The sequence below is a fragment of the Podarcis vaucheri genome (genome assembly GCF_965113315.1).
Source record: "Podarcis vaucheri genome assembly, chromosome: 6".
In the NCBI taxonomy this organism is placed as follows: domain Eukaryota; kingdom Metazoa; phylum Chordata; class Lepidosauria; order Squamata; family Lacertidae; genus Podarcis; species Podarcis vaucheri.
In genome coordinates this window covers 67,072,452-67,092,843 of record NC_138764.1, presented here as the reverse complement: position 1 = coordinate 67,092,843, position 20,392 = coordinate 67,072,452, and the positions used below count along the sequence as shown (strand labels likewise).

The following is a 20,392-nucleotide window of genomic DNA, read 5'->3' as shown; positions in this document are numbered from 1 at the left end:
TGCCAATGACTACAGAAGTAATGGAACAGTCTGTCAACTGTTCAAGGTGATTCAGGGCAAGACAGATCACTGAGGACAGGTTAGGTGTGCAGCATGACAACTTACTCTCCCTGCAAGACTCTTCCTAAATGAGAATTCTCGACATCATTTCATGATTCATGATAAGTGCCCAGAGCAACATCATTCCGGAATAAATCTAACAGCTCATTCCCAGCTTTTCCAGTTGCATGAAAGAGCAAGGATGTGTGTGCTGGCAACAGCAATGCAGTCTGAAATCCTTATCTCTGCCCCTCTGCCAGCAACAAAAGGGCATTTGCCTGACAAGATTTACTGAGATTAACTCTATTAGCAATAAGCAGCTCCAGCCACTGGCCTTAATCCAAAGAGGCATATGCAGGCCAAGTTGTATGACCCACAGGGTAGCATTTATTGTTTCTATTGACATGTCCTCCAGGGCACAGCTGGGCTGAAAGTTTTTTCCATTGGTCTGGCAGCAGCCTGGAGAATCAGGTGGCCATCTGAATTTTTAAAATAAGCCGCATCTTGTTATTCCAACTAGCCAATGAGCAGTTAATACGGCCAGAGATTTTTATTCTTTAGCTTGTTAAAATGCTACTATGTTGTGCATTACTTTAAATAAGGGCTAAGGTCAACACCTGTACCACACCTTTAAAACTCATGCCTTCCCCCAAAGAATTCTGGGAGCTGTTGTTTCCTGGGGGCACTGGAAACTGTAGCTCTGTCAGATGTAAACTACAGTTCCCAAGATTCTTTGGAGGAAACAATGCACTTTAAACATATGGTGTGGATGTGAGCAAAATCATATCAGCTGATGATGATTTCTATACTGCATTGTATTTTTAAGAAACCAAACTCATAGTGGTTTACAACACATCAAAACATCAAATAAAACAACCCAGAATAAAACATTACTGAAGAAAGTCAAGTATAAAGTATACTTTCAAAGCAATGTAATCAATGGGAAACTAAAAGATAATATTAAATATTTCAAAATAAAACATTACAAAGGAGGCCCACTGCACATTTAATGCAGCATGCAAAAAAATCTTAAACATTTTAAAAGTCATTACTAAAGGGAGTCAAGTAAAAAATGCAAATTTAAAAAAGCATAATTAGCAAGAGATGTTATTGTAAGCATAGCACATATCTGCTGCTGCTGCTGCTGCTGCTGCTGCTGCTAATCCTTCCAATGGTAGTTTATGGTGGACAGCAGCTGCGGAAGCACAGCCTCTATGACCTGGATCTGCACTAAGAGTCAGCCAAGATTGTCTCGGGCCTCTTCAGCAGCCGTAGCTTCTGTAGCTGGAGTCAGTCAGGGGCCTGCCTTCCCAGGCTAGGTGGGGAAAAGCCAGCAAGGCAGGGATCAGGTTTTCCAGGTCTCACAGCCAAGATGCTAAGTGTCAGACTGCTATAGTAAAACCCACAAAGTTAAGGGGTCACAGAACAAACAAGAGATGCCTTTAACTTTATGGCTAAATGAATACTGTGAAGGAAAGTAATATTAGAAACTGCTTTAAGATTTCATTATAATCAAGCAGTATATAACCTCTATGAAATAAATAAATGATGTGAAATATTGCCATGCACAGGCCAACCCTAGAACAGGTCCCAGGTTTTGAAACGAAACATCTGCTTCCAGGTATGTGTTGGAACAGATGCTATTTATTGGGTAGGGTGATGGATGCCTCAAAATATGGTCAGAACTGCAGTTGATTGGGCAGATTTCCACAACACCGTTTTTCCCCCAAGCATGGCTTCCAGACTCAGAATGACCCCAAAATATGAACCATTAACTGAAAGCAAAACAAGTTATGCTAGAAAAATGATAGTGAGTTCAACAATGAATCTGTTTGAATTCTTACTTGTTCCCTTCGCTTTGTTGAAGTGATGAGGAATCAGCCTTCCGTTCAGCAACTTTTAGAAAATGAAATCCTAACCCTGCTGCTGATTTATTCAGGGCCGTTTGTCAGGCATTGACTGTTGCCCTCTCCAACTCATTTGTAATAGAGCTTGCCCTGCCCCCACCATTTTTGCTTCCTGTTCATACTCCGCTAGCTCCTTCCATCTCCATTCCAGGCAGTGATGCTGTCAGGACAGGACTATGGGACAGAAGTCCAGGGGTCCCCAATGCAGCTTGGCTGGCTTACTATATTAGGGCATGTTGAATTTTTCAACTTTCAGATTCCAAAAATGAGGGGTGCTGAGATGTTGTAACCTGACTTGGGAATTCCAAAGATATTTTGTTTAAATTGACATAATTTAGTTTTGCTTGGTAAGTAAAATATGTTTAAAATTGCACAGAAATAATTAAAACTGGTTGCAAAGTACTTGCAGTTATATTACATATTAATATTTATTTAATATTACCTGACATTTTCAGGAGCTAAAATTAAAATTATTTGGTTTTCCGAAAGCAGTTTATGTGCCTCTTCATTGGGCGTAGACTTACCACGATAAATGTTGTCCAGTCATAAAAGTAATAGCAGATTTGAGTTCTTCACACTCAAAAAAGTATTTTTAAGACTGCTCACTGAAGAAATTTGCAAAAAAATAAGTTTTACTCCCTAGAGTGACATGCCCTATTACTATATATTGAAGTAAGTGAAATAATGCACAGCATAATCTAAAGAGGGGCCCCTTTTAGATCATTAACTCTAAGTGAATATTAAGTGTACTTAAGTACAGTAATGCACATTACTATCTTAGTAGCACCCCCACCCTGCAAGGCCATTAAGTCCGGATTCTAAAATTATCTAACTGCACCTCTAGCTCCAAGCTTCAGGGTAAAAGGGTTTGAGCAGAGAGCCTATCGTCCCTTTCCCCCTTCAGCTGATGCAGGCTATGCTTGGCTCCAACCTTTCTGCCTCAGCAACTTCTCTAAAAAGCCTAATCCAAATGCCGACTTAGCAGGGCTCTCAGGTTTACTGTACATCAACACCCCTGTGTTCTGCCACCTAGGGAGCCAATTTCTGCAGTTTCACGGAACAGAAAAACATCACACACATTATGCAACTGTAATCAAAGCCAAAAACAGTATAATATTTGAGTATTTAGATCTGACAAACTCCATTCAGCATCAGCAAAGGCAGTCATCGTCTGAGACCATGGCTGGGGTTAGGGTCAGTCTGCCTCCAGCAGCGATGCTAGTAAAAAAACAGTTGTGTGCAAGGTCAGGAACATTTTTGCCAAGGCACAAACCCAGATAAGAAGACTCTGGAGGAACATCCTCTGCTCAGGAAGAACAGGCCAAGTTGCAGGAATAGGTACTGCTTTGGATTTGGTCACGTCCATCCAGTAGTGTAGCCAGCCTGCTTCTCTTCATATACATCCATTAAAGAGGAGAGAGGGTTGAGATCCCCCAAACCCAGAGTAGTTCTGTCTGAAAGAGCCAAGAGGGTCAAAATAGCTTTTGAACGCCTTTCTTTTCTTTTCTTACTGTTAGCAACTTTTTTGGCCTAGGCAGGAGCAAAAAAACCTCACTCAGGTTCCGTTTAAGTTCTGATTATATTGGTGACTGCAGAGCATCAGGAGATGTACTACCCATTTTTTAAAAAAAGTCTCTGTGGCATAGTGTCCCAAAGGCCAGTGAACTTGCAAATAATTTGATTTGTACCAGGGTAATTTTGTGCCCCACTTCACTACTCCAAAATGTGAGTGTAGTTTGGCATATACTGTATTTTTCGCTCCATAAGACACACTTTCCCCCTTTTAAAAAGTAAGGGGAAATGTGTGTGCGTCTTATGGAGCGAATGCAGGAAAAGCCCCCAAGAGCCGCACACAAGCTCCGCGCGGCTCTTGGGGGGCTTTTCCCCAAGAGGGAGAAGGGACTGACGCAGCCAGTCAGTCCCTTCTCCCTCCTCGTAGAAAAGCCCGCAGGAGCCGCGCGCTCCTTAAAGGGTGCGCGGCTCCTGTGGGCTTTTGCGGGAGGTGGGGGTATTGCCATAGCCACACGCAGCCTCTCCCAGCCGGAGAGGTTGTGCGCGGCTAAAGAGAAAGCCAAGATAGCTGTCTTGGTTTCTGGCATAGCCGTGCGCAGCCCCTCCGGCCGGGAGGAAGCCAATACAGTGAGCGGGATCCAAAAATAAGATTTTTTCCCCTTAATTTCCCCCTCTAAAAACTAGGTGCGCCTTATGGTCCAGTGCACCTTATGGAGCGAAAAATACGGTAGTTGGAGAACTAGTGTAGCAGTAGGGGCTAAAAGAATGAGCTATGAATTAGGAATATTGGTATTGCCAGAAACTCACTAGGGCTGCATTCAGGCAGCAGTTCATTCCGTCTCTCTAACTTTTAATTTCCGTATTATATGTGATCTTTCATTTGATGTAAAAGCCACTTTTAGAAATCTAAAAGAATCTAGTGGCAGTTAAGCACTCATTTCCGTGTTTAACAGTTCCAGAAGTAATCCAATTGTAACAACATGGCTGTTACGTTGTCTGAAAGCTCAAATATAATGCAGAAATTTACAATTAGGGAAATGTCAGGGAAATGGAAGAAATTGTCATGTGAATGCAGCCTACAGCAGTGTCTGCCAATGTGGTACTGGCACACACCAATATGCCCTCCAGTACCTCCTAAGATACCCATGCAAAGTCTGAGTAGGTATTCCCTCAAAAACCCACAATGCATTAGAGACTGCTTGCTCTTCTTGCTCACTTCATGTTTGCACTAGCTCAGCCACTCCTACAATGAACACCCCCAACATGCCATAGCTGTCAACTTTTCCCTTTTCTTACGAGGAATCCTATTCGGAATAAGGGAATTTCCCTTAAAAAAAAGGGAAATGTTGACAGCTGTGCAACATGCCCATATTTCACTGAATGCCAGGATTAAGCATGATGTTGTGAACAGAGGAGAAGTGCAAAGAGCTTCTCTCAGTGATTGAGTACAGAGACTGCTTATGCCAGCCTTTCTCCCAAATCAATGATTGTGGGGTGGGGAGATATACCTACACCATTTTGTGGTTCTGTCTGATTTTGTGCTCCTTTAGATGTGGCAGCCATTTTGTGTTATGCTATGTCCCCCACAGCAGTCATTTTGTGACTGACACCAAGAACACTCAAAATTCCAAATCATAATTCTATGTGACTCAAAATAACTGGTGACCCCTGTTCCCTTTCAGATTCAGTCCTCCCTTCCCCCATCTGCAACATGGGGGATAATAATACCAATAAACCATACAGCGGTGCTGGAAGAATTACACGTAGTTAGTGTGTGTGAAGTGCTTTAAACACTTGAAAGAACTGCACAATAATAATAAGTAATATCAATTTACCTCAGATAACTTTTAGGTTCCTAAAGTCTACTAAGGAAAGTGAAGAATATATGTGTCTGCATATCTGCATTGCCAGCATAACGTCCCTACAAAGCCAGCATAATATAGTGCTTTATGGTGCTGCATTAACAATGCAGCCCGTATATATACTATTTCATCCCTTTTGTGGTACAGTACTTAAAAAAACTAGGTCAGAAGAACTAATGCTGCAAGTGCCCTGGCAAAACAGCTCACAGAATCGAATATTAAGATCAATTTCTGACTCAAGGACAAGGCATAAACATGTAACCTGGTGATTTTACTGGAACATCTAACAGCATTGCTATGCCAACAGCTGCTCTCACCCCTGTGGGACTCTAGCCACCTGTAAGGTCATTAGCATTACATTTGCAGGGGCAAAAAGAGACAGGCTATATCCAACCCTATATGGCATTGCATGGGCCTTTGGGGCTTCTTAGTGATTGGGACAAATCCTATCATTAGGCAGAATGAGGTGACTGCCTCAGGTGGAAGTAGCTGGGGAGCAGTGGTGGAAGCCTGCTGGCTGACCCTTCTGCTTTAAGGCAGAACTATGTGTATCACATGGCCTGTTCTGCACACCCATAACTAGCCTGCTGACCTCAGTCAAAATCGAGGACATGGCCCCATTATGAGAATCAAAATAAGATTCAACTGCTAGCCCAGTTAGCTTCTGAACATGGAATGGTGGGACACACCATCTTGTCCTTTACCACAGGCAGAAAAATGGTTTGGACCAGTACTGTGAGGTTGAATATAAAAGACCAGATGGAGAGATTTAAGAATTAAAACACAGCAGGACTGAACTATGTGCTGTATGAAGGTGCAACATCCAAAATTAGCAACTGAAATAATAATGGGGGGCTTGGTTACCTATATTGTGCTCCCTTACCCCTGCTGAAACAATACTGTAATGTTTCACTGCACTGATGTGTAACTGTTTTCGTTAGAAAGATCTACATGGCAGAAGAGGAATAAGATTGTCAAAGAATTTACTCATTTTTTGTTCACAGCTAAAAGAGAACAGGAACAGCTCCCCCACTCCATTCCATGCTCCTGACCACCACATAAAATTAGAAAAGATTTTGTCAGATTTCTAGTAATCTCCACCCTGCTGGACAACGTTCCTATGTCCATCTCAGGCCTGTCATCGGCTTGTCTTAGCAGCATTCCTTAGCAGGTGGCAGCTATTTCAGCTCTGGGGAAGGGAGAGGGGTAGGGAGGGAATACTGTCTATTTTCTGGTGCTGACAAAAAAAACTTTTATGCCAGCAATGGATCTCGAGCAGCAACTGCCATTATGGTGGCCAGAACAGCTGCTCCTGAGTAATGCTGAAGAAGCTTTCATCCTAACTTGAAGTGGACGAAGGCTGCAGCAAACATAAACCAATAATGTAGGATTAAATGGCCCTGACCTACAACCTGGTATGCTGTGTGAGCCAGAAATAAAACTGTTTACATAGCAACCAACATAATAGCAACAGCTAGGTAGGTGAGGCAAATCTTTCCTTTCCCCCACAATTACTCCAGTTTGTTTCTTAAAGGCTAGCTTGTTTACATTTGGTTTGGGTAGGGTTGTGTGTACTTTGCATATTTTTTTTTAAAAAAGACTCCTTGTGGGAAAGTTGGGGCTAAACAGGCATTTTCACCTTCTTAGACCTTGTGTCCCCAAGACAGTTCCCCAGGCCACTTCAAAACATCTCTGGTCTAGTTCAGACCAGTCATCAACAGACTAAGAGAGAGCTCATGGCTCAAACCCATTGAGACCTAATAAAAAAGTATTCACCTTCTCTTTGGGGCATGACTCAATTAAGATCTTGCAAGACACCGAGAATACTGGCTTGTGAAGAGCCAGTTAGAAACATCTACATGATCATAGCTTAAGTTCTGGGCCCATGGACCAATGAGGGCTGGGTAAGGCATGAACAATGTCATACACCTGAACTGCATCACCACATCAGCATCCTGTATCTTAATAGTGAACTCATTCTCTGAAGGCCTGTATTTACCGTATTTTTTGCACCATAACACTCTTTTCCTCCTAAAAAGTAAGGGGAAATGTCTGTGAGTGTTATGGAGGGAATGCCTACGGGTGGCATGCCCACGGATTTTCCTCCTCTAAAAACTACGTGCGTGTTATGGTTGGGTGCGTGTTATAGAGCGAAAAATACGGTATATAGCCAAAATGGCATCATCCGTGCACAGGAAGGGGGTATCAGCAGGGTTGTTTGCATAGGTCCAGTAACTTTAAAGAGGGGGGGAATGTAAATGAGGGAATCTGGACAAGCCCATTGAATTCTAAACATGTTCAGTGGCCAGAGAATGCTGAGTGTATCTTCTGGGAGTGGGAATGAAATGGGAGTATCATAGAAGATGAGGTGGCTGGCATTCTTTATATTGCTACATTTTGCTGCATGCCCCACTTTCTACTTATTAACACAGCATAATCTACAACATGCACCATGTGTAATTTTATAAATTGGGAGTCTGGCACTATGAAATAGCAGATGGAAAATCCTCACACCTCTCAAAATTCTGTTCCAAGAAAAGCTGAGGATGATGGTGAATTGGAATATAGATGTTTGTTCTGCATAAAATTGCAAGTGATCCAAAGGGTAATCCAGCCCATCTCCCTGCAATTCAGGAATCTCAACTAGATCATACATGACAGGGCTGTCCAACCTATGCTTTAAAACTTTCAAGGAGGGGAGTCTATTGGCTCTCATGGGAGTGCATTCCACTATTGAACAGCTTGTACTGTCAGAAAGTTCTCCCTGCTGTTTAGTCGGAATTTCCTTTCTTAGAACTTGAATCCATTGGTTCGAGTCCTACCCTCTGGAGCAGGAGAAAATAAGCTTGCTGCATCCTCAGTGTGGACAGCCCTTTAGATATTTGAAGATGCCTATCATATCTTCTCTAAATCTCCTATGGGTCAAACTTACCCAGTTCCCTCAACCATTCCTCATAAGGCTTGGTTTCCAGACCCATGATCATCTTGGTCACCCCCCTGCACACATTCTAGCTTGTCACTATCCTCCCTAAATTGTGGCACCCAGAGCTGGACAGTATTCTAGGTATGCTCTGCCCCAGGCAGAATAGAGCAGTACTATTCACTTGATCTGGACACTAGTGTTGTTGCTGCACGCTAGGATAGCATTAGCTTTTTTTGTTGCTGCATCACACTGTTGACTCAGTTTCTACAAAACATACTGATGAACAATGAGAGCCTACAAAACAAATTGATTCCCCTGTCCCCCACCCCTCTTGACTGGAAATCCTATTTAGCACAATTTTTGGATTCCGAGATTTCACCAGATACTGCTAACAATGTAACAAGACTCTTAAAAGCCACAAGGATCTTTTATGGCTCTGATTTAAAAACAATCACAATCAAACTCTCAGGGTTCTGGATTCTGCATCCAATTCCATCAAACCTTAATCTAAAACCACCAGTCATTCCAAGGGCACTTAAAAACAAGTTCTCATGTGAACTTCCTTAGGAAGTTCAGCCACCACCAAAAAGATTGGTTTGAAGATCTGTTTCTTTAATAGTGAAATTGCTTTAAGAGCTCATGGAGCCTTACACAAGCTTAATGTCCCCGTTTCAAGCCAACAACTGGATCTGATTATCTGGACAATTCTGCTGCTCAGTGCTTTGCCCAGTTAAGCATTAAGCAGGGCACAGATTTTACCTTTAAGTAGTAGTCACAGAATAAAGAAACTGAGAAACACAGAGATTCATTAGTTGATTGGGGAATTAATCTCAAACAATACAAATGCAGCATGTCAACCACCTCATCCACTTCACAGCTAACAGCTAGCATCTGAACTGATATTCATACAACAAAAATATGCAACCTTCTGGTTTTAATTCAAATTTTAAAAATTTACCTTAAGCAACCAGGTTGTAATAACAATAATAAAAAACCACTTTGATTCTAAGACTCCACTTGTCAAAAATTCTGTTCTGACATACAGAACAAAAATGTTAAATAACTTTTGGGGAAATATAACCAGTTTAGCAGCCGTGGTAGGTACAGTTAGTACTGTTAGATCAGAAGTTAGCCAGCCCTCCTTAGTAAATATGTGACTTGGGAGTTTTGTTCTCTGGCAAATGTGAATCAAAGGCTATTTTTTTCAAAGCTGATGTTCTTGTAACTTTCTGTCCCATGGAGCTGTGTCAGCAGGTCATGCTTGAACCCAGCTCTACCCTTTGGTTGCTAGAAACAGAGTAGGGAAATGGAAACATTTGTGAATAAGCATATCACCACAGGGAGAAAAGTATGGACACACACACCCAATCCATTGGTATTGTGCTATTTCACCAATTGGTCTCATCTGTCTCACACCGAGAGGAATGAAGGACTTGGAGCCACGCACTGCTTGCATTGGAATGACCCCAGTCACATTAAATTGGATCTCCATGGCAGCTTAACTCTCTACAATTGTCACTGCCAAAAACATGAAACACCACCAGCTGGCTGAGCGATGAATACTGCCACTATTCAATCCTTCCTTTCTCTGACACTTCTAAAGCAAATAGGACTCTGTCTTTTTTATGCCTCATACACAATAAAACCAAGAAATCAGGTTTAATCTTAATCATTTTGACACCCAAGGTGTCATCTGAAATAAAGCTCAGCTGCTACCTAGCATGCATGTAATTCCAATTCTATAGGACACTAAACACATGTGATCATATGAAAAGCAATGACATAATATTCTGCCTTCACTTCTACACCCCTAGGGATGAAATTAAAGAAACACACAGTGGAACTGGCCCCAGACACAGATGTTTCTCATCCACAAAACACCCAACCTGGGCCTATTAAATTTATACAGGATTTATCATAATCTAGACAATAAAGTGGCTTAAAAATGCATTTATAAGTAGCATATAATAAAAAAGTACAAGCTTGGCTGGACCTGAAAGGTGTTGGCATACATATGCCCTTTCTTAATAAACTGGCATAAAGAATATGGGTGTTTTTTTCACTGCATGCACTAAATTAGCAAATTCAATTTGAGCATGCCTTTTTGCAGAAATAAACAAGAAAAACCACCCTTTCCAGATCTGACTCAGCTCTTTCATCTCTCCCTCATGCAGAATGTTCCGGTGTGCACACTCTCTGATAAAAACATTGACTCTCTGAAGATACTGCAAATACTACGTCAGAAGAAAGTTAAAGGGAAAATAGATTACTTTTCCTTCTTTCTCCTTTTGCAAAATTAACTGCCTCTGGTAGTCATGGGGCAGCAATACAAAGTATTGAACAGCTATGCCTTGAGCCCTGAAAATCTTATCTCGCATCCTCTGACTCCAGAAAATCTCACCAGGCAGTACTAACCTTTAAAAAATAAAATAAAAAAAATCTAGCTTCACAATTTACAGGAATTAAATGCATGTTCTCAGTTAAAGAAATTCTCAGAATATAAAGTCCTTCTGCCTGTTCAAAATTCCAGGTTTCTTTCTGAGCTCATGCCAAAATCCACATAGACATCCTCTTATTGCTGAATCTTGTATAAAACATGGTTGAGAGATATTGGGCCTCATGAATCTCAACCTGTTTAACTGAAGTGACCTGACTCGGTAATAGGTCACATACTCTGCATATAGAGATTGTCAGACTCAATTCCAGACATCTCCAAGTAGGGCCAGGAGTCTCCTCTGACACTGGAGAACTGGCGGCAGTCACTGTATTGTAGGCGGTAATTCACTATCAGGGGTCTGCAACCTTTAATACAAAAAGAGCCACTTGGACCCGTTTCCGAAGGGGGAAAAAACTGGGAGCCGCAAAACCACTGCGACATTTAAAACAAATATATCTCCGGAGCCGCGATCTGACAGCGGGCGGGAAGGTGACGTCGGGACGGTGCGTGACTAACGCATGCACCGCCCCCATGCAACGTCACAGCCAGTACAGCGCCTGCCACAGTGGGGAGTGTCGGGGCGCACAATGCGCCTCCTCCCCTCGCTAGTATCTGCCCCGGAGCCGCAGCAAAGGTGTAAAAGAGCCACATGCGGCTCCGGAGCCGCGGGTTGCAGACCCCTGCACTAGATGTACCTCTGGTCTGACTCACTGCAAGGCATCTTCCTTCTTTCCTGTGTGCTGTTAAACCCTCTGTCAAGTATGGCCCACAGAGAAACTTACGGTCTTCAAATAAAAACATCTTGAAGGTCCCAGGCCACAGAGAGGTTAGGCTGGCCTCAACTAGAGCTAGGGCTTTTTCGGCTGTGGCTCCGATCTGGTGGAACACTCTGTCACAAGAGACTAGGGCCCTGCGGGACTTGACATCTTTCCGCAGGGCCTGCAAGACAGAGTTGTTCCACCAGGCCTTTGGCCAGGGCACAGCCTGACTCCCTCCTTCGGCAATCTTCGCAGAGCTCTGGCCCAATGGTTGCCATTGGTTTGATTTGAATTAATTTTATAATGAATGATTTTAGAGTGTTGTGTTGTGTTGTACTGTTTTATTGTTGTTAGCTGCCCTGAACCCGGCTTCGGCTGGGGAGGGTGGGATATAAATAAAATTTATTTATTATTATTATTAAGGCACCTTGGGGATTCTGGTTCTGTAAATGAGCTAAACATTTTTAAAAGGGAATTCTTGGGACTGTTGCAGAACTGCAGTTCCCAGGTTCCTTAGGGGCTAACGGAATATCATACGGAATCACACATGACTAAACCCCAACACTTTAAGCAAGCGTTCTACTGCTTTGCAGCAGCAGGAGTGGGTGCCTACCTAACTGATGCCTCGCTACATCAAACTACTCCCACCCCTCCAGCATTCCAATGAGTGTTTGCAAGGGCAAACACATGTTTGGGAAGCCTTCTAGGGTGGGGAAGCAGTTTGAGGAGGCAGAGGCATTGATGGAGGGGCAGAGCTGAGCTTTCTGTCTTTTACATTGGGCCCCAAATCTCCTGCCCCTTCCCTTCTCTTTTTTTAAAATTAAAAACACCAACAGTTTGCTTACAGGGTGGCTGGGCGCTCTGCAAAGTACAGTGCTGGTGAGATCCCAGCCACTCATTATTTTAGAATTGCCCAAAGGCATTTATAAATATAAATTAGCATATATACAGTTGCTGTACCTTGGCACCGTAGCCCTATGCCCTGAGTCCTTTAAATACCTAGCAACACCCAAGTGTGGGTGCCAATTCAGAGTGATGGAGCAGAATGCAGGGGAAGAGTTAAGCATACAATCCTTTTGCTGCTGCTGCTTTTCCAGCGTCTGGATTTTGGGAAGTCGGCATCTGTGGGGCCGATGTTTGTTACAGCTGCCGCCTAGACTCAATTGTGGAGAAAGCCAGTTTTAAATTTTTCTCTAACTCTCAGAATTCCCTTTGCTGATGGATGTTTCTAAAAGAACACATTGACTGTTACAGCTCTCCTTAAGGTTTTCATTTTTTAAAAAAGAAAGCAAAATAAATAAAACGAAGGCACAGTGTCATTGCTTCCTTGTTCACCTCCTAGTTACTCAGCAACCAACGATTCAAACGCAACTCTAAAGTTCTTAGGTGTGGAAGGCCACAAGGCTCTTGCCAACAGAAATAATCGAGGCCTGAGATGAGTCCACTTTTCTTGACACACTGAGGGCTGTTGTGTCCCAGATGGGAGTTGACTCAGCTGGGAAATGCCTTGAGCCGAGCGCATGCTGTGCCTGCTTCCTCAGTCGAGCAGGTTGCTATTGCTAGCATAGCTGTAACTACACCAGAGCTCAAGTGTACACTTATTTATAACACTGACAGAGAGAAGAACTTTCTTGAGGATGTGATGACACCTCATTATAGATAATGTGCCAGCTAAATGGCTTAGCACTTGACCCTCTTCCTCCCCCCCCCCAAAAAAAATATTTTGACTGAAGAGATCCTAAGCACTTGAGACTTCTTTGACCAGCTGCCTCCCCCACACTTACAATGTGGCAATTAGTCTTGGGAGAAACATCCCATTTGAAGAAAAAGGACCTTTCTCCCCTAACATTGATCATTGAGGCCAGCATTGAAGTTGAGAAGGTGAGGCTATGGGTTGGATCCAAATGCATCCCACAGGGCCAAAGCTTACCCACCCATGAGCTAGATAAAAATTCTTTAAGGAGCTACTAAATCTGACCACTCGTCCATGTAATCCAGAACAGTCTACTCTGACTGGTAGCAGCTCAGGTAAGCGTTCTCTCCTAGCTCTGCTGCTTGGAAATAATCCTTCAACTATATCCCAGTAAATATACCAAAGACAAAACTGACAAATATATATATAAGACACTTTGCTATGAAGGGCTTACTAAGTTTTAAATATATTCCAGTCATTTCTATCCTGATTTGGTACACCAAAATGTACTCAAGGTGACTCCCAATAAAACAAATACATCTTAGACAATGGAATAGGGATTAAATCAAGACAAATTGAATTTACTTTTGTTATAAAGATGTGCTCACCCAGAATTGTTTTAATTGGCGTTGCAGCAGGAGTACATTGAAAATCCTTTTGAATGGTCAGAGAAGCAACACTGGGGAGCAAAAGGTACCTCTTCCTGGAAGTGTCCATGCTCCCAGTTTTCTGCATTAGCATCAAGGAGAATTGAACAAATAGATACCACCAGTGATTTTCTTCTAGAAAAAAAGTGCCGGTACTGCGTACCCTTGAGTACCCTGATGAAAAAAGCACTGGATACCATAATGAGCCCAATACATTGCCTGTATGGGGCCTTTTACCATAACCATATAGGATTAGTAAAAACACATGATCCCTCCTAAAACATTATGAGTAGCTGTACCCATTGTGTTACTACAATGGCAAAGGGATGCATTCTTCAAAATTTAGCAATGGAATGTATGATTAGCTCCAATTCCCACATGAATTTTTGGAAGTCCACACTAGAGTTGCTGGAAAATACAGAAAAGTGTATTTTATAGTAGCTCTATGTGCCCAATTTTTCAATAGAAACAGAATTAACCCACTCTTCATATGTGCCAGTACTAAGGCAGGAAGCACAAGCAAGTCATGCTTCCTCTTCCATGCTTCTCAAATCATATGAGATGGTGAGAGCTTCATAACTTTCACCATAGGACAGATGCATAGATACAAGAGCACCTTATCCATCTCCCCATAATCCTACCTTCACCCTGGAAGCAAGGGTAGTATTCATTAAAATCCTACTTGGAATAGAACTACTGAAATTAATGAACCTAAAGTATTCCATTAATTTCAATAGATCTACTCTGAGCAGGATTAGTGTTGACTACCATTCATAGAAAGAGGGGATGCAATTTAGTTGCATAGCCAGTTTTACCACTTCCAAACAATGTGCATCACTGCTTGCCTGTTCGCTTGTATTTTGTATTTTTCAGATAATGTTAGACTTGTGTAAACTTCTATAGGTGAGGGAGTTTCTGCTTGGGAGTAGAGATTTTGCTCAAGGGGGCAGAACATTGCTACAGAACATTGTTTTACTCACCAAACTTTATAAATGCTTGGCTGCATATGATGCTGAGAGACATCAGCTATAAAGAAATAATGGCTTCAGGAAGCTGGCAGAGATTGTAAGAGAATGAATACCTTTGCCATTAATGTGCCAGAGAAATCACTCTAGGCTAAATGCTGAAGGGAATCTGGCTTGATCCTTGCCGTGGACCACAAACACATGTGCTCTTGTCCTATGAGGACATAACAATACATTGGAGTGAAATCAACTGCCTCCAGCCTATCGTTTCTCACTACAAGTGAATGAGATCTCCTGTTGTAACCTGACTTGACCATATTTCTGCCAACTGTAGCCTAATCTAAACTGTACTTAGGTTGAGTGATAATCCACACAAACTCATTATTGGGCTGTGTGATAGGCACACAAGAGTAATCTGGCACATTGCTCTTTTCAAGACAGGGTGGGGTTATCAAGAGGGCAATGCAATGTCATTAACAGCAGCTGAGCAGCAGGAAAAAAGTAGTGTGCCTCAAAAATTAAGCTCTCTTGTTGGCTGAAATGTACTGAAAGTCTGATGGCAGTTTGTAAATTAGCATTAGGCATCGTTAAAGCAGCACAAACAGAGACTGAGAGAAATTAGCAGGTTGAGGCTGCAAATCCTAAACACACTTTCTAGACAGCTGGCTCCATCCTGGCCCATGAACCTAATCTTGCTCGTACTTGATCGATGCTCCAGTTTTATGCAAAAAGTCACTTTGAATATTTAATTTCAAAAATTTATTGAACTGGCATCTATTCATTCATTATCACCATCACTGTTGGCCTTATCCTTATTATTATTGGACATTATTTCATGCATGCGCTCTCTCTCTTTCTGCAAGTTACACACAAAGGTGTTCAAAAGAAGGTGTATCTACAGACTGTACAAGGAAGCAAAAAAATCAAACAAAGGAGAGGCATTCAAGACTACACCTAGGCAATAATACTTTTGTCAAGTCACTGACTTTTCCCATGATACATCTAATAACTTCAGGCAAGAGCAGATGGACAGTAGATCTACCCTTAAGATTAACTGCTCTTGTAATAACAAGAACAATGAAGGGAGATTCCATGCCTATAGCTTTCATTCTCCACTTGCACATGTTAATTATTTTCATGATTAGTGGCAAGTTGATGCAGAACACTCTTGGTGTAAAATTACATCCACAACCTTTCCAATTTGATGACTTTATAGCAAGAATATTGGATACCCAGAGCTCAAATATCTTTCCATTTATGTTATCTGTTATCAACACCATGCATTGATCGAGGATGATTTTTTTCATTCCAGAAATGTAACCAAACATTGCAACAGCATAGCAAGCTCCAAGATCAGAATGCATTACCATTCTAAATTATTCAGGTATCCCTAATGCACCTAGCATTGTTAAAAGCATCCATGAAAAATATGCAAAACCCAAGAGTTGTCAGATGTGCAGCCTAAAAACAAGAGAAACCAAAAAGGAACTGTGATATCTCTCTTACCAGAAGCAACTTTCATATATCCATCATGAGTGATTGGACATCAGAAGCCTCCAGAATCACTCATCTGATTTGTACTTTTAAAAAGAAAGCCTGCAGCCCAAATATTTATGCACTTTTAAATTCAATTAACAACTGACAGTGAAATTCAATTCTCATCACTATCCCAAAATAAATAAGCACCGTATTTTTTGCTCTATAAGACTCACTTTTTCCCTCCTAAAAAGTAACTCTGGGAAAAAGTAAGGGGAAATGTGTGTGCGTCTTATGGAGTGAATGCAGGCTGTGCAGCTATCCCAGAAGCCAGAACAGCAAGAGGGATTGCTGCTTTCACTGCGCAGCGATCCCTCTTGCTGTTCTGGCTTCTGAGATTCAGAATATTTTTTTTCTTGTTTTCCTCCTCCAAAAACTAGGTGCGTCTTGTGGTCTAGTGCGTCTTATAGAGCGAAAAATACGGTGCCCAGGCCACCTGCAACTTCAGAGCATAAAGCAGGGACACCCAGAGGGGCTATGACCACACCCTTCCAACACAGGTCATCTATGACATCAGAGATGCTCATCCAAAGCAGGTTAACCATCAAGAGAGGTGAGACAGCTAGAGGTCAAAGAGAGGAATGAAGAGTGAGGGGGACAGAAAATAAATAGGGAGTGTTGTACTTTTATGAGATGTGTCATCTGTGAGCATGTCTCCAAAACAGTTCAAACTCAGATCCAGCCAGTCACATATGTAAACAGTTTCATCTATTTATCACAAAAGGCTCTAACATGGCAAGCGAAGGAATAGGGTCACATGAACCCCTCACGTGTTGAAAGCATCACCCAAGCCATGCATCCAACATTCATGTGAAGGAGATGTGTGCATGCAGGTTTCTCGATGCAAAAGGGAATATAGCCCCTTCACATACCAAACATTTGGAGGAGGGTGTGAGGTTTGCAGTCACATCCGCCAGTGGATGGAGGTACAGACTCATACAGCACAAACTCATGACTCTCTCAAGCATGCTTACAATGTATGAAGGATTCCCCTGAAACCTATTATGTTATTCAATAGTCCATGAAGTGCAAAGCATTATCATGCAGTTTAGTTCAATAAAAAGTTACTCATGAATCTTAAGACCCAAAAGCCAAGGCCCCTTAAGTTTCCACTTCACACTCCAGTGCCTACTATAAGTGCTTAATTCTTTTTTGACATAAAATGACAACCATAGAAATTGACACCCAGGTTAGTAGGTGTTAGCAGGTGGCCAAGGGGGTGGCGTTCTCAGGCAGAAGTGGGGGGAGCCCTGTTGTGCTAGATGAAATTTCTGCATGGGTTTTCCAGTAGCAGGACCCATTAGATGAATCTGTGTTCCCCAGAGACTTAAACTACCATGTGCAAGTTTTATAAAAATTTGAGTCATGGGCCTATATCCCAAGTCTCTTAGAAATGCCATTGGTGGCACCTGAGTCTACGAAGCCTCACAATTATGTTAGAGGGACATGGGAGGGAGGTGTACCACTACAGCTCTTGGGCTTTTATATAGCATTCACTATTTTAATGGCAGGCAACCCTTGCAAATACCATGGTAGATCAGATTGCTGAGCTTGACATTTCTTTTCACAAACACTGTGTGTTTTAATTTCTTTAAAATTGACCAAGTTCTCATGATCCAGCATCACATCTCCAGAGAAAGACTCCCATTTCTGCAAGTTCTGTGAAAATAGCACAACCTATTTCTCCAGACCTACTCTTCCATCTTTCATAAATCTACAGACATAACCTGCAACTTCTGGCTCTTCCACTCCTTTAGCTCTTTGCATTTCATCTAGTCATTACAGTAACTCTCTAATGAAGATCTATTGCTTTATTCCTCTTCCCTCACAATTCCTTTCCTTTTTGCATTGTATGTTTTAGGCTGTACGTTTGAGAGCAGGGACTGTCTGATTTTTATACCATTCTGCAGAGACTGAACAGTGGAGTGAATAGAGTAGCTAAATAGAGTAGTAAATATAGGAGCACATTCTGTCCTAGGCCCTCCCCTCGAGAGCCTGCAAGCACTGGCCTTTGCACATATCCAAACTGATCCTTCGTCAATTTGTCACTGCATGCCCGCTGCAGCAAGGAATGATCAGAGCTCCTATTGATCAGAGGTTGTGTAAATAAATCATTGGATGAGAGTAATTCACACCAAGAAAAAATTTGGGTCAGTATCTGGTTGATGAGTTTATAGTAATCCCTCTTGTGCAACTTTGCACCATCAGACTAAGGAGTCCTCCTTTGCTTTTAATTCTCTTGCACTGCACCTTCACTCCTTATATGTACAGACTTGCATTGCAGAAGTCTGCAGTTGGCTGCGTCTATGTATAGCAAGCAGCAGCAGCAGCAGCTCTCTGAACATTTATTACCTTTGTGTACATTCCATTTAGCCTGATGACAACACTGTGAGAAAATGTTGAGGATGCAGCTGTTTTATTCTGCCCAAAGAATGAGGGGTCATAGATTGTTTTCCTTTCCGCAAAACCATTTTGAGTAGCTACAGATCTTTTTCCAGAAGAGTAAAAAAAATAATAGATACCCCCACTGTCATAACGTGAACATAAATCTGAATGCATTCATTTTATGGGCCAATACTTTGATGGCTATCCTATTATTTTCTAACAGAATCACTTGCTGGAGTATCAGCCAAAGCCTTCCAATTTAGGTGGGGTGAAGTGGAATTTAAAATGGATATTAGGCAGACTTCTTCCCCTTCTCCACCAATGCACAGCACATACAATATTTTTAAGGCACATAGCACTTATTGAACCAACCACTACTAACCCTGTGAAGCAACTCTAACAAGTGATATGTATTCTGCATTAAGAGAGAGATTTCTGCATCAAGATAAAGCAAACTGCAGGCCTGGAGTACAATTCTGTAATATGCATACATTGCATAAACAAAAGCACTCATTGTAGCTGCCTTTGTGGCATTAACAGTCTATTTTTATTTCTTCATAGAAGTCAGTCCTACTAGATTGAATGGACTGGTTCACACAAACCCTAAGTTTAACCACAGTCTATCAACAAACTGTAGCTTGTTTCTCCTAAGTTTGCTTTGTTTTTCAGCAAAGGAGGGCAACCAAGGTGATCAAAGGTTTAGAAATCAAGCCTTATGAGGAAAGTTTGAGGGAATTGGGTATGCTTAGCCTAGAAACGAGGAGACAGAGATATATGATAGCCATCTTCAAATATCTAAAGAACTTTCACACTGAGGATGGAGCAAATTGGTTTTCTCCTGCTCAGGAAGGTAGGACTCAAACCAATGAATTCGAATTCCAAGAAAGGAGATTCCAACTAAACACCAGAACTTTCTGACAGTAAGAGATGTTCAATAGTGGGATGGATTCCCACAAGAGGTGGTGGACTCTCCTTCCTTGGACGTTTTGAAGCAGAGGTTGGAGGGCTACCTGTGACGCATGAGCTAGTTGAGATTCTGACATTGCAGAGGATTGAACTAGATGACCCTTGGGTACCTTCCAACTCTACAATTCTATGAAACTTTTGCCTTGTGCCTTTGTAGTTTGGTGAGTGTCTGGAGCGGGATGGCCAAATAAACCAGGATTAAGGAAGGGTGCTGGGTTCACATGTAACACCAAGTCATAGTTAAAATCAACCAAGGTTTGTAAGCCAACAACATAGCTTCAAATTGTTTTCTTTACTGTCAACAAACCACATAGTTTGGCAGGGTTTACACACACAATGCTAAACCATGAGAGGAATTCAATGAAGTGCTAAGGAGATTGCTCTATCAGCATGAGCAGTTCTGCTTGCTATATAAATTATATTTATTCTAGTGGTTCAATAGGAGTCTCTTTCTTGCCCAAGTTGACAAGCCTGTCAGTGAATGCATTTGAGAGATGTTCCCTTTCCATCCACTGCCAAGAATGGGAGAAATAAGTCCATCTCTGCCTCCAATGCAAAAAGGCAAGGTCACTTCCTACACTGGATGGCTCAGGAGAAGGAAAGATCAAAGCTGAACAGAATGATGCATCCCTACTTCTTCAGGTTCACTACCTGAAGGAGAGCCTCACCAATCAAAGATAAGATAAAGAACTGCAATGCAGCAAAGGAGCTCTATTCCCCCATGGGATGGAGGACCCTTCTGATATCTATTTCTTTCTCTCC

At 42.0% G+C, this 20,392-nt stretch overlaps 1 long non-coding RNA gene across 1 annotated transcript; it reads right to left on the bottom strand.

Moving 5' to 3' along the window:
• Positions 1 to 3,039: 3,039 nt before the first annotated feature.
• On the bottom strand, positions 3,040 to 5,008 carry LOC309535436. The gene is made up of 2 exons (XR_014221254.1): positions 4,971 to 5,008; positions 3,040 to 3,400 (listed from the first exon to the last, which is right to left on the bottom strand). It is a non-coding gene; the product is annotated as an uncharacterized lncRNA (long non-coding RNA).
• Between the last annotated feature and the right edge of the window lie 15,384 nt (positions 5,009 to 20,392).